At 46.6% G+C, this 15,624-nt stretch overlaps 1 protein-coding gene across 1 annotated transcript in view; it reads left to right on the top strand.

Moving 5' to 3' along the window:
- Positions 1–15,624, top strand: part of TDRD9 (tudor domain containing 9) — a 2,841,455-nt gene that overhangs the window by 1,837,114 nt on the left and 988,717 nt on the right. The gene's annotated exons all lie outside the window — the stretch shown is intronic.

Below are 15,624 nucleotides of genomic sequence, written 5' to 3'. Positions count from 1 at the left end.
TGCCTTTGGTAAAATTGTACAAAGCAATTTCAGTAGCTTTAGCCGTGGGCTATACTACCAATTGGATAATAATATTGCACAGTAATAATTGGACACCCTTTTAAGGGCCTTTGAGTAGCTAATACATATTAGTGGGTGGTGACAGCTGGTACCACCATGTAGTCTGGGGGAAAAGGGGCACAGCTGGAGAACCTGTGCCAGTTTTCCCCAGGAGTATCTATGTGGTTGTATAAACTCTTCTCAAAGTGTGTGTGTGTGTGTGTGTGTGTGTGTGTGTGTGTGTAGCAAGGAATCCAATATATATTGCAGTGAAATTGAGAAAATGACTGTAAAGTTACTGTATTATTATTTATTAATTTAGCAGTAGTTAATAACTATAAATTTGTATAGCATATCAATTATGTGCCCAACGGATTTGTGACAGTAATATTTAATCCAAAGTAATTTTTACTGACATTTGTCTAATTAAATGCAGGGAGATCTAGCTACAGATAAGATGCTGGCAATCCTAACAACAGAGATAGATCTGGCTATATATAAGAAATTGGCATAAAATACATACAGAAAACTTAAAATTGATTACTTGATAAGTCTAAATGTGTTTCAGGTAGTAAACAGATGCCTACAGAAATCTAATGGCATTATTAGTGGCTTGTGAATGATAATGCTAACAAACACCAATTCATATTTTATATGAACTGTCAGCAGTTTATCAGAAACATGTCATCAAGTTAGTGACAACAAATGACATGTTCAAATAGGTCAGATCCAAATTGGCCTCAGATCCCCTGTCTTTTTTGGTACTAAAAAGAATATTGAGTAAATTCCTGATAAGATTTGATCTGGAAGGATCTTCTGGATGACTTTTTCTAGCAGCTTTGACATCTTCAAAGTTGCTGATTCCTTCTGATTGGGTGGATCATCAGGGAGGGATCTCTTTGGTTTGGGATATTTTAAAATAGAAATAGAGTAGCCTTTGGATATGATCCTTTGCATTTTTTTAATTTCTGCGGCAGTACCCACGACTGCTTCCCTTCCCCCGGCTGGGACTCAACCTCCCACCTTGGGCCAGGAGGATAGGGAAGCCAGAAAAGAGAAGCGCAGGGAGAAGCACCACAAGCGGTGGGCCGAGGCCTCTGCATCGGCCCCGCCAGCTAAGCGGGCTTCTCCCTCCAAGACCTCTGAGCCTTCTCCTTCCCGGCTCCGGTCACCTTGCTTCTCACCGGGACCGGAGGAGGAGGAGGCCCGGTCTCCCTCGAGGTCATCGAGGCGGCACTCCCATCCCACCTCGTCGGCCTCGTCCAGGTCCACCAAAAGCTTAATGGATGCAGATTTGGACCGGATGATGAGAAGATTCCTCCAGGCCCAACTGCAGATGGGAGTGCTCCTGCCTCCCCCCCCCCTTTGGGGGGGAGCTCGACCCCCTTTTTCGCCCCGATAGCTCCTTCTCCAACCCGCTTCCCGGGTCTGGAGTCCTCTGAGCAGAGTGGCGTTGGAGCCGGGGGGTGTTTGCGCCGATAGTATCAGGTACTTCGGCGCCAACAGCGCCCTCGAGTCTGTCGGGTCCCTTTTCGGTGGATCCAAGCTCTCAGTGCCGAGAGCTGAGCTTCGGATCCTAGGGTGTCAGTGTGCCTTCGGCTCTGTCCAGGTCAGAGCATACTGGCCTGTTGGATCCGATAGCGTCGGCGCCGACCCCGATCTGCTCATCGGATCCGAGGGAGGGTTTGCTCTCGGATCCCAGAGAGAGCAGCTCTCCTTCAGCTTTCGACGTGGTGGAGAGGGCTCTGTCGAGGGATTCCAGGCCCCCGGCCACAGCTATGGCTCCACCCCGCACTCCCTGTCAGTTGGCTCTGACTTCTATCACCGGGCCCCAGGGACAGCCTGCTCTAACGTCCCAGGTAGTTCCCTTGTTGGGACATGATGAGCCTGGTGAGGCCTCCTCGGACAGTCCCCCCAAGGAGGTCCCTCACAAGCGCAAGTGCAAAAGGAGGCACTTGGACTCCCCTGAGTCCTTGACCGAGGACACAGATTTGGAGGAAGGGAAAGGCTCCCCAAGATCACCCCCAGAAGACGTCTCCTTTGGGAGACATCATGGAGATGCTCAGAGTAAGGGGAGGGTGGTCCGCCCCAAAGCCTACCTCGGATGAGTCTGTGTTCCTGGAGGTGTTTGAAGCAGGCCCGTCTACCTCTTGGGTGTCCCCTCCAGCCGACCCCCTGGTTGACCTGATCACTACCAGCGCGTGGAAGGAGCCGGACACTGTGGACCCCGTCCCTAAGAGACCTGATAGGATACTTAGTCCCCCCTCCGACAGAGTGCACTGGAGTAAGGGATCCCCGGTAGATGCCATGTTGGTGGCGGCAGCCACCAAGAGAGAACTGGCCCAAGAAAGTCCCTCGGTCCATCCTCCTGGCAAGGAGTCTCGGGCGATGGACCACCTTGGGAAGCGAGTCTTCAGTTCAGCTACTTTCTCGGTAAGGTCACTGAACTACATGGCACATGTCATCCGGCTCCAGCGAGACCTTATTAAAGAGTACGCTGGGTTGCCCCCGGAGTCCATGTTGGCGGAGGACAAGCAGGTGTATTCTGCCCGAATGGCCACTATTAGGTCTATTTCTAATACCTCTATGCGGCTACTATCCCATGCTACGGAAGGAGCCGCTAGAGCTAGCGGAGCAGGCGTCGTCATGAGGCGACAGGCGTGGCTCCACCACTGTGATTTTGCGGAACCCTTTAAGGCTTTGTTCGCGAATGCCCCATTCGATGGTTCTGCCCTCTTTGGCAAAACCGTACGCGAAACTTTAGTCCAGAGCGAGAAGGACGGGAAGACGTCTGCCATCGGATTCTGCTTCTCTGCTCCCCAGAGGTCTTTCTCCAAGAACCAAAAGGGACAGAAGAAGATGTGGTTCCAGAAGTCGCAACAGACCCGTGACGCTCTGGACACCCAGTCCTTCCGCGGCAGAGGAGGACAGGGTGGACGCCGCCCTAGTGGCAGAGAGGGTCCGAGGAGTTTAAGGTCCAGAGAATCGTTCTCTGATCGGCCCACGCAGCAACCCTGAGGAGTTACCCGACTGCTCCACTCTGGAGGCAGTCGGGGGGCATTTTTTGAGGCACCTGGCAGCTTGGGAGTCCATCACAGCAGATTGTTGGGTGCTTCGTATCATATCCAGAGGTTACCAAATCCCGTTTCTTCATCCCCCTCGCAATCCCAGATTCCTCCCCGATGCCCCCCCCCCCAATCAGAGGGAGGCCGCGGCTGTGGAAATCCAGCAGCTGCTAGAAAAAAGAGCCATTCAGCACGTCCCCCCAGACCAGTTCGGATCGGGCTTTTACTCCAGGTTCTTCTTGGTGCCAAAAAAGACGGGGGACTTAAGGCCAATCCTCGATCTATCCCTCTTGAACCTGTCAGTAACCAAAGAAAAGTTCCGGATGGTCACACTTCAATCCATTCTCCCCCTCTTGCAGGAGAACGACTGGATGTGCTCTATAGACCTCAAGGATGCCTACTACCACATCTTGATGGACAGACGCTCCAGGAGGTTCCTTTGCTTCCGGCTAGGAGCCAGTCATTACCAATTCAGGGTCCTCCCCTTTGGTCTCACCACAGCCCCCAGGGTGTTTACCAAGGTTTTTCAGTGATAGCGGCCCACCTGAGACTCCAGGGAATTCAGGTCTTCCCCTACCTGGACGACTGGCTCCTGACCACCCCCACAAGGCATCTACTCTACGTGGCCAGGGACTCTCTCCTACGTCTAGCTCCCCAGCTGGGGATCACAGTCAGTGTAGAGAAATCTTCCCTCCTGCCGACCCAAATCATAGACTTCATCGGGGCCAGATTGGATACATGCCGGCTCCTAGCCTTCTTGACCTCGGACCGGCTTCGAACCCTGAGACTCCATGTGCGGGCCATTCTTCAGTCCCCATCTCCTTCAGCAGCTTTGGTCCTGAGGGCCCTAGGGTCGATGGCAGCTGCCATCAACCTGCTGCCCATAGCGCGTTTGAACATGAGGGTCCTGCAATGGACCCTCCCAAGTCCAGTGGTCCTTCCTGCATTACTCTCTAAACCATCCCATTCACCTCAGTAGGGTTTGCAGGAAGGCCCTCCTGTGGTGGCTCCAGTCCCCGGACCTCCTCAAAGGTCGACCCTTTGCTATGTCCCATCCCCTAACCACGGTGACCACGGACGCCCCTCGCCTTGGGTGGGGGGGGGCATTGTCTAGGCAGAACAGTCCAAGGCACGTGGGACCACACGGAGACCTCGCTGCATATCAGTGTCCTAGAGATGAGGGCGGTGCTGTTGGCGTTGCAAGCACTCCAGAGCCTTCTTCCTGTGGGGACTATTGCGGTCCAGACGGACAACATGTCGGTAGTCTGGTATATCAACAAACAAGGGGGAACCAGGTCCTATCCACTTTTCCGATTAGCCATGAGAGTGTGGGAATGGGCGAGCTCCACCAACCGCTTTCTCATAGCGACGCACATTCCGGGACGGTCCAACATCCTAGTGGACAGACCGAGTTTCACGATTCTCTTGCCGTACGAGTGGTCTCTGAATCCCGAAGTAGCGAAACAAATATTCTCCAAATGGGGTCAACCTTGTTGCAATCTTTTTGCTTCTCCCTCAAACACGAAGTGCAACGACTACTTCGCTCTAATTCCCCCACCCGGTGAATCCCCCCGAGACGCTCTGGCACATGCTTGGCCGCCTGGTCTCCTTTATGCTTATCCTCCTCTTCCTCTAATGCTGAAGTTCTTACAGAAAGCCAGTCGGCTGGGGAGCAGAATAATCCTCATTGCCCCATTCTGGCCTCATCAGGCTTGGTTCCCTTATATATGGTCTCATCTAGTGAATCCTTCCTGGATTCTGGATCCCATCCCGGATCTGATTTTGCGCCCGTTAGACCTTCCGATCCCGAATCTGGACAATCTGAAGCTCACGGCTTGGTTTCTCCAGTTCCACTCCTAGTTAGGACTCCCGGTATCTCTTCTCCGGTCAAAGCTATCTTACTGGCGGCCCACAAGCCGTCTACTAGAAGACTTTATGATAGCAAATGGAAATGTTTTTCTGTTTGGGCGGAGCAACAAAACTTAGACCCCTTTACGGCTCCGTTGCCAGCGGTGTTAGACTTTTTGTCAGGACTTTTTGACCAAGGAGCCAGCTCTTCCACGGTCAGAGTTCAGCTGGCAGCAATTTCACATTATCACGTGGGGAGTGACCTAGGCCCTTTGATCTCAACCAGATTGTGTAAGGCCTTTTTGAAGGGTACCTTCCTACTAAAACCCCCGGTGAAGGACGTAGTCCCTCCTTGGGATTTAGCGCTCATGCTCCAGGCTTTGACAGCTCCTCCCTTTGAGCCTGCAGCTTCAGTGGATCTTAAACTATTATCCTGGAAAACAGCCTTTCTTGTTGCTATCACTTCGGCCAGAACTACAAGCCCTTTCCGCCAAGCCACCGTTTTTGACTTTTCACAAAGACAGAGTATCCCTCAGGACCAATCCCTCCTTTCTTCCTAAGATTGCTTCTGAATCAGATATCAATCAAACTATTAACTTACCTGTCTTCTTTCCCAATTACCAAAACAAAGGCGAATATAAATTGCACTCGTTGGATGTTTATAGACAACTACGTTTTTACTTGCACAGAACAGCTGGTCCTAGGCAATCAGACCAGCTGTTTATTTCCTTTGCTAAAACTAATTTTGGAAAATCAGTTTCAAAAGTCACACTGTCCAGATGGATTTCACTAGCATATGGAAGTTCTGGCCGGCCCGCACCCCAAGGAGTCCACACCCATTCTACTAGGTCAATTTCCACCTCTGCTGCCTTTTGTTCTAGAGTCTCATTGGATGAAATTTGTTCGGCAGCCACTTGGGCTTCATCTCATACCTTTATATATCATTATAAGTTGGACCTGGTCTCCAGAGGGAGAGCATCCTTTGGCTCTGCAGTGCTCCGGAACATCCTTCCATGAGGACCTCCCAAGATTTAGGTAGCTGGGGACTCTGTCCCATAGGTTGATGCACAAATGAAGTTAACTACTTCAGATTAAGAAGTTATGTACTCACCATAACGTTCCATCTGAGTAGGTAAACTTCATTTGGCAGCAACCGTCCCCCCCTCCTTCCCCCTGACCGTCGGATGTTTATATTACTCTTATTGTCATCTGATTGTATCAAGGTCAGACCATAGACTGGCTATTTGGTGCAGGTCTTGCATTAGGCAAACTCGATCTGAGGTCGGGTAGAGATGGCAGGGGTTATGGGTAGGGGGAGGAGCTTGGAGCTCGGATCTCAGCTGTTGGAAACTGCCGGCTCGGATCCGATATGGATCCGAAGACCCATAGGTTGCTGCCAAATGAAGTTTACCTACTCAGATAGAACGTTATAGTGAGTACATAACTTCTTATTTTGGATGGACAGGGTCCATCTCTGTGCTGCATGATTTTATTGAATATCTGCAACAGACCACTCAGTTTTTATGCTTCACCCCTACGTACTCATAGATTCATAGATTAGTACTAGGCTAACTGCCCTTGTGAGTCATTTTAAGCCTAGTCAATTACCTCTAGCCAGTATGCCAACCTCCCCCCAAATCCTCTGCTGAGGATATTCAGTTTTTGGATGTTGAAAGTTAAGGAACTGAATGGTATTGACACTCGCGTTTACAAAAATCCCTGTAAAAATGCAGCATTTTCCATAGGCAAAGTATGCATCCACAACACATTACTAGGAATGTCTTGAAAGGGCAGTTTCTTAGATATGCTGGCTCAGTGCTGATGATGAATGTATGGTGTCTGAGGAAAATGCTGCGTTACAAAACATTCCCTAAGAGACCGGTACTCATCCTTGTTAGATACTGCAGTTTGTGTCAATTTATTGAAATTACTGGCAGGTTTGAGTATCCCGAGACCAAGCATGTCTACGAATGTAATTTTATTTGCAAACTGCAAGAGCTGTAATCTTGCGTATTTAGTGAACTGCTCTGTATGTAAAAGTTTCTATGCTAGTAAACCTAATAGAGCACTGAAAGGTTGTATACGTGAACACATTTATGATGTGTCTAGAGCTGATAAAAGGAATGCACTGTCAAAACACATTCTGGCCACTGGAAATACAAGTTTTAAGTTTCTTGTGTTACAACTTAATGTCAGCATCAGAGGTGGTGATCTTAAAATGAAAACTAGAATGTATTGAGACTAAATGGATCTTAGAACTACAAAGTGACAGAGGGAAGGGTTTATATGACTATGTTCTCTTAAGACCACTGCTCAAGTCATGTGACCTTGAGGTCATTCTGAAGCTTTGTGTATTTAAGTAGCATCCTGTGCCTGTTTTATTAGATTTGAAGCATCCGGATAGATGTGAAAGAAGCATCCGGATAGATGTGAAAGCGCTTGTCTTTTTCCTATTTGTTTTTAACATTTTTTATGCTGTTTGTACTAAACCTTGGAAGTGTGACTTTATCGGATTCTGCTGTGCTGACTGGTTATTCTTTCATTTCGATTATTTGGTTTGTGTTTAACCAGTCTTTATTTGCTTGCCCATGTTCCCAGTTACCTCTTTCTTCCCCATCACACCTCCAACATTTCCTATCTACATGAGCAAAAATTCTGCGGCGTCTACTTGGGGTATATATATATATATATATATGTATATATATATATATATATATATATATATATATATATATATATATATATATATGTAAACATTTCCAGGCAAAAATCCTAAATCTTATAGATTTTGTTGCATATTCGGAAGATATACATATATTCTCCCTTTGTTTATCTGTGAATTGTTTATCCAGTGTAGGTTTACAGGTGTGTACTAGGCTAATGGCCCTGGGGCCTTTACAAGCCTAGCCCATAGGATTACCCTGGCATGGCATTGTGCCACCCGCCCTTAGTTCCCAGTGCCTCTGTGGAGTAAACCCACTGGAGTGATCCCTGGGGTGAATTTTCTATTTCCCATCCACTCATCAAGATTTCTCTTGAAGAGGGCCAGTGAGATGCTCTTCTTGACATGTATGGGAAGTCTATTCCATAGCATGGGCAGTCTTTGAGATATGAACCTGTCCCTCCAGCATGTTCTGTTGATTGTGGTAATGAGGTTGAGGTCTCTGGAGCGTGTGGTGCGGAGGGATTGGGATTTATTTAGATGTAACATTTCTAACGGAGCTGGGTCAGGCATGGCTTTGTAAGTCAAGCAGAAATTGCCTCAAGTAGGCGATATGAGACAGAGAATAGTTGGAGTTTTTTTTACTCTGTCCATATAGGACAAATGTTTAAGGCCTAGGATCCTCTTTGTGAGGTACTTTTGCGGCCTCTCCAGTTGTGGGTGTTTAATGAGGTACATGGGACATTGTACTCAATGATTGGCCTAATGAGAGAAGAGTAGAGGGAGACAATGACCTCTTTCTTCCTGGATGCAAAACCTTTAGTAATGAGATGTGCCACATAGAAGGACTTTCTGACCACAGTGGCAATGTGGTGGTCAAAAGAGAGGTTGCTGTCAACCTGTGTCGCAGATGTGTTAGTGGACTACTACCGATGTCGTAATTCATGGGAACCAGGTTTTTCCCAAATGGGATGACGACACATTTTTTGGCATTGAGCTTAAGGCCATGGTTCTGACACCAGTCGTTGGTCTCAGTGAGGCCATTCTGTAGAATGTCAACACCACTCGGGGAGTTAATAATAGCTCCCAACTTGCAATCGTCTGTGAACTTTGTCAGCCAGAATCCCTTCGTGTTGGCCTGGACTTCAGAGAAGTAGATACCAAACAGGAGAGGGCCCAGGACCAAACCCCTGTTGGACTCCACTCGTGACTGGCCGGCAATCTGAATTGGAGTCAGCTACTTTCACACTGTGGGTTCTACCTGTGAGCCAGTTTGCAACCCACATAGTGATATAGGGGTTGATGCCTAGCGTAATGAGTTTTTCTATGATTCCTGAGTGTGGGGAATGATATCAAAGGCCTTGGCCAGGTCAGGGTAGGCTGTATGAACCACTTTGCCTTCTTCCACAGCTCTGGTGACTGACTCAAAGATGTTGACCAAGTTGAGCAGGCATGATCAACCCTTCACAAAACCAAACTGTTTGGGATCCAGAGTTTGGAGATTCCCTATATCCTTGTTTATTAAGTCCATGATGATGCATTCCATGGCTTTGTATATCAGACTCGTCATATCTCTTCCCAAGCCTTTCTAACCTCCTCAGATTGATTCTTATAGTTATCATGCAATGTTGTATATGCTGTACTAATCATTCCCTTTTTAATTGCAGCTTCTGTTCTAGATTCTACTAAAACCTCTACCAGTGCTGGTCTTTAGTTACTGAAAACAGTGGCCTTGATGAAATCCAGGACTAATTGTACTCCCCTGTCAAATTCACCTCTAACCCAGTCATGAAATTGTGAGATGTTCTACCTCTCATGTGGCTCGCCCACTCTATCAAGTGCAGCTATAATGCTGCTGATGCCTCTTTCAGAGCTGCTGCCTTTGGGTCTGTCATGAGGCATTACTCTTGGATTCACCGGCAGTCATTACCTGAAGACATTAAGGCCAAGTTGCTGGATGCACCATTGGATAATAAAAATCTCTTTGGGACTGCTGCTGCTGATGTTTGTCTTGTGAAGTTTTGCAGGACCTTAAACATATTTTTGTTTCCCCTATCCCTAAGTTCCAGAGAAACTATCCTACTAGGTCTGCTTTATTTGTAGGCACCGTTGTCAGACCTCTAAAGGCAGGAAGGGTGGTAGATGAGCTGCTACTGCTAAGTTTTCTCAGACTCTTATGGTTCAGAAATCTCCTGTATCTGACAATCTTGCTTTTCTTCAACACTTTGTCCCCCTTATCCCTCAACCAGGTTCCCTTGTCCCTTTGGCTCTTCCTCTGTCTTCCAAACTGGCACCTCATCACCTCAGATTCTTGGGTTCTATCACCTGTCAGGATTACTTCATGGTGTGGAAGTCCCTCCCTCTTGTCTCAGTGATTTCTTAGCCCCCTCAAGAGCAGCGGCTTCTTTTTCAGAGGTTCTTTGATTCCTGGTGGACCAGGGAACTACTCTGCCTATCCCTCCTTCCCAAGTGGGAAAGGGATTTTACTCAAGAATGTTTCTGGTTTCTTGAAAGGAGGGCACTTGGAGACCTCTTCTGAATCTGTCCTTGCTCAACAGCTTTCTCAAGGTTCTTCCTTTTCAGATGCTTTCTCTTCAAGTCCCATTTCCTCTGTTGCTGTCTTAGGCTTTCTGGTGTACTTGGATCTGAAGGATGTTTACCTTTATATTCCTGTTCACCCTGTTTTCAGGAAGTTCTTACATTTCTCTGTCTGTGTCCTTTTCATTTCTCTGCTTTGCCCTTTGGCCTCTTCTGCAGCAAGGGTATTCACAAAATGTCTAGCAGCAAGGGTATTCACAAAATGTCTAGCTGCTGTGATTGCTTTTGCAGGCTCCAAGGCATAGGGCGCTTTACAGGCCTAGTCAAGTTTCTACCCTTATTTCCACGATCAGCACCTATTGCCCCTTTCCAAGAGGGACACTGTTGGATCCCCCAGGGTAAACTTATAGTTACCCACCCAATCGTCGTGATTCCATTTGAAGAGAGACAGTGAGGTTCTGTGTTTGACATGAAGTGAGAGTCTGTCCCAAAGGTGTGATCTCTGGGAGGCAAATCTGTCCCTCCTGCAGGTTCTGTTAATGTCACATACCAGGGTAGGGTCTTTAGAGTGAATAACCTGTGTACCATTTGTCTTATGGATACCAATAAAGCAGGGTCAGAGATTGCCTTGTATGAAAGGCAGCAATTGTCTCTGCGTAGTCTTTATGAAATAGAACAAAGTGACATTGATTTCAGATGATCCACATAGGGCATATGCTGAAGACCTTGAATTTTCCATGTGAGGAACCTTTGTGGTCTCTCCAGTTGCTACAGTTGCTTGGAAAGGTGCATACCAAAAGGGGCGTTGTACTCAATTATTGGCCTGATGAGAGAAGAGCACAGGGACGTTATAACTTCTATTTCTCTGGAGGCAATGCCCTTACTTATGAGCAGTATAGAATGCTCCTCTTACCACTGTGGAAATATAGTGATCAAAGGTAAGGTTGCTGTCAACCACAACACGTGTGCCAGGTCTCTCACCACTGAGTGCGTACTTAAGGTGTTGCTATTGATGTGGTAGTTAGGAACATTGCTCTTGCCAATAAGGATAATAATACATTTTTTGCATTGAGTTTAAGGCCATGGCTTTGGCATCAGTCATTTGTTTAAGACCCTCCTGTAGGATGTTGACATAATTTGTAGATTGTATGACCACTCCCAGTTTGCAGTCATCAACAAGCTTTGTCAGCCAGAGACCTTTAGTTTTTCCTTGTACTTTGGAGAAATAGATTCCAAACAGTAGAAGTCCCAGAACTGATCCCTGTGGAACACTGCTGGTTACAGGCCTACTGTTGTAAGTGGATTCTCCTATTTTGACTATATGGTTACTATCAGTGAGCCAGTTAGCAACCCATCTAACGATATAAGGGTTGATACCAGTTGGATGAGTTTGTCGATGATGCCTGAGTGGTGGGGATAGAATCAAATGCCTTGACTAAGTCTAGGTAGGCTCTATGCACCGATTTTCCCCTCGTCCAGGGCCTTGGTGACTGTCTCGAAGAAGTCTATCAGGGTTAACAAACATGATCTTCCTTTGACAAATCCAGACTGAGTAGGGTCAAGTGTTTGGAGATTACCTGTATCTTTGTTGATAAGGATCATGATGATTCGCTCCATGGCCTTGCAGATGAGGCTAGTCAGGCTAATAGTTCTGTAGTTCCCGGGGTCAGTGGAAGCACCACCTTTGTGCAAGGGAATAACAGTGACCATTTCAATTCAGCTGGGGCAAAGCCAGTGCTTGGACTGTGATTGAAAAGAGTACCCAATGGTGTTACAAATTCTTGTTGGAGCCCATGTGGAATTCAGCCAGGGATGTTATCAGGTCCCATAGATGCTGTGTTTTTGGCCTTAGAGAGGGTGTTTACGACCTGCTCTTTAGAGATGCAAGGTAGGGGACAGGTGGTAGGGATGTCATGGGATACATGTGGCCAGGACAGTGGAGTGAAATTTTCACAGAACCTATCAGCCAACAAGTTAGCTATGTCCACAGGCTCATGTATCAGTATACTGATTGACCTGTTGACTCAGGCACCTTCTCCCACTTGCTTGTTACAGGCTTTGGAGTTCACCATATCTCTCCTTCAGAGTCTGGGGTTCACTATCACAAAGTCTGTCCTGACTCCCTCTCCAGATCATGTGTATCTAGGCTGCAGGATCCAGACATTGTCAGTTTTGCTCTCTCTTCCACTTCCAAAGGTTTGTCCTTGACAGCTTTCTTTCAGTCTCCTCTTTCTGTGCCTGCCATTCCAGCCAGAGAGTTTCTTCAGGCCCTAGGATTCATAGCCTCTTCTATTCCAATGCTCCTTCTCACCAGAATACATATGCAGATGATTCGGTGGTACATCATATCAGTTTGGCTTAAGCATTGCACCCTATGGATTTCAAAGTGGCTTTCCTTCTTTGCCTTAAGCTGGAATTCCAATGATGGATTCAGCAGCTTACCCTCAACCCAGGCCTGCCCTTTCAGCCTCCAATTCCTTCTCAAGAACTGTTGACCAACACCTCAGACATGGGGTGAGGGGCTTCCTCTGTCACCTGAAAGTTCAAGGTCTCTGCCTCCCCCTATCAGAAATCAGACCATATCAGCATCAAAGGGATGAGAGCTCTAATTCTGGCTCTTCAGGGTTTTCATATCATGTTTTCTCCAGGCCCCCTGAAGGTTTACACAGACAACACCACAGTGGTGTGGTATGTCAGCAAGCAAGGGAGCACAAAGTCTTACCTTCTTTGCAGGCTGGCTCTTCAAGCCTAGAATCTGGCTATCAATTATCACCTAACTCTTCAGACAGTGTATATTCCCTCAGAGCACAATCTAGTGGCAGACTCCTTGAGCTGGTACAAAACACAGGCTCACAAATGGATCCTTCACCGAGATATGTTTTTGGACATGGTCCATCTGTGAGGTATTCCTTGGTTAGATCTTTTTGCCTCCCCTCTGAACAGGGAGTTTCCTCTCTTCTGTTCCAGAATCCCATGCCATCTGGCAGGAAGACTGATGCCCTCTCTTTTTCTTGGTAGAGAATGTTTCTATGTCTTCTTTCCTCTTCTTCCAAGAGTCTTGCAGAAGATTCAGCTGGATTCCCCGAAAAACTTGCTAGTGACTCCCTTTTGGCCAGTACAGCACTGGTTCCCCCTCTTAATGCACCTGGCCAGGGGCAATCACCAAAAATTACCTCACTGGTTTGATCTCCCTCACCCAGGACCAGGGGTAACTTGTACATCTTCACTTGTCCATTCTTCATCTGACACTGTGGGCGATAGGGTTTTGATACCTTTTAGGCACCTGTTTTCTAAGGACATGCTAAGGGTTTTTTATAGGAGGCAAGCAAACCCACAACCAGAAATTCTTGTATGTCCAAATGGAAAAAGAATGTCTGTCTAGTGCTCACAGCCTGGACCCTTTTTCAGTGGGGATCCCTCTGGTTCTCTCCTATTTATATGAGATGCTCCAGTCTGTCTTGACCTATTCTTCTGTAAAGGCCCATTTGTCAACTATTTATGCCTGTCTGCCATTGAGTCCTCCTTTGTCTTCTTGCATTAAGTTCTAGCAGTTTCTTAAAGGTGTCCTTCATCTTAGGCCTCAAAGGAAGCCTATTCCTCCTCCTTGGGACCTTAATTTTGTTTGGGAAAATTGACCCAGCCTCCTTTTTGACCTTGCAATTTCAGCTTCTCTGCAACACTGTACTTGGAAGACTGTCTTGCTTCTTGCTCTTACTTCTGCTTGGAGGGTTTCTGAATTTAATGCCCTTATGGCCATTCCTCTTCTCTTGGTTTTTCACAGGAACAGAGTGGCCCTTCGTACTAATCCTCCTTTTATCCTCAAGGTTGTTAATGAGTAGCCCTTGAATCGGGCAGTAAAACTCCTTTCATTTTTTCCTTCTCAGACTGCTAGTGAGAGGGTCTTGCATACCTTGGATTTGCACAGACAGCTCAGGTTTTATTATTTGAATAAAACTAAGGCTATTTTTAAGTCTGACCAGCGTTTTGATTCTTTTCATTCCCGGACATTGGATTTGGCTGTTTCTAAGTAAACTATCTCCTCATGGATGTCTAATGTTATATCCTTTTGTTGTTCTTTTTTTGACAAGTGTCTGATGACTTCCATTAGAGCTCATTCCACTCAGGCCGTTGCCTCTTCGGGTGCTGCTTGCTCTTCAGTACATACCTTTACTAAGCAGTGTAAATTGGATATTGTTTCTAGAGCCAAAGCAATCTTTGCTACGGCCATCCTGTATGGATTTGTTGAGGGCTCTTACCAACCTTCCACCTCCCTGTCCATTTCTTGAGATTTTGTACTCCCCCCTAAGATGAAGAATACTGCAACAGTGATATAGAAGGACGTAGTAGAGTTGTGTAAAATCTTACCTTAACAGTCGATGTCCTCCACTTAGCTGTTGTAGTGTTCAGTCCCATCCTCCATCCCCGTTTTTCTTTTGGGCTTTGATTTGGTTGCCCTCCTTGTTGAGGGTCTCTCTCTTCCATTTGCATTTTCTCCTTCTGGATGTGCATAGCCTCCTTTGTCCTATGGAGACTGTCAGTATTTGGTAACTACATCCATAAGTCACCTTTTTATGCCCTATGTTATGTACGGGGAAATATGTGAGATGTATGGCACATACAAGATCTAAAGACTTTGGTATACTGACTGGATGTTGGGCTATTCTTGGCAGGAGAACCCTAAGGTGAAGAATACTGCAACAGTGAAGAGAGGGATCATCTACTGTTATGGTAAGATTTAGCATAATTGTACTTTGTGTAGGTGAACATTTTGCTTCTTGTAACCTTGTCGAAGGATGGTGTCTAGCAGTAATCCATATTTTTTCTAGATTATGCCTTAGTTGTAGGCTGTGGTGGTCAGTGTAAACCTGTAAAAGTCCTTATAGAGGATTGTCATCATTGAGTCAGAACCCGACACTTTCCGGTACTGGACATTCGTAGTGATAGAAAGGGATCATGAGATCATAGAGTTGACTTTCTCAGGTAACAGAGCAGTGGTGGATCAGGTTTCAGATTCTTCCATACCTGTTGGACCTCATTGTGGCTACCATATTTACTGTCTTATTTGGACCCCCACCTATACTGATGGTGTGGTACTACTGGATTTTGAATTGCTACAGTCCAGAGACCGTAACCTGCATCACTGTGGCCTGAGCTCTGTATTTGTGGATTGTCGCCAGCAGTTTGTGTGACAGCCCTTCACATTCTCAGACATATTTCCAAGTTTTTGTCAGGTGGCTTACTGGTGAGATGGGAAGCTCACTTGGGGTTGTATGTGATACAGAATATGTGGAGTGCCCAGGAGAATAGACTGTAACATATGGATCATGTAGAGCTTAAATGCTAATGAGTAAAGTAGAGAAAGTTGTATGTAATATGGTATACTTATTTCTAAAGAGATCATTGTGTGTGAAGACCAAGCTGAGCTTACACTGCATCCCCACTGTTTCTGCCTTATTGCTTACTACCACTCAT

The sequence above is a fragment of the Protopterus annectens genome, chromosome 6.part0, assembly GCF_019279795.1.
Source record: "Protopterus annectens isolate FY-2018-M chromosome 6.part0, PAN1.0, whole genome shotgun sequence".
NCBI classification, from domain to species: Eukaryota; Metazoa; Chordata; order Ceratodontiformes; family Protopteridae; genus Protopterus; species Protopterus annectens.
The sequence above is the reverse complement of the archived record's forward strand: the minus strand, read 5'-3'. Positions and strand labels throughout refer to the sequence as shown.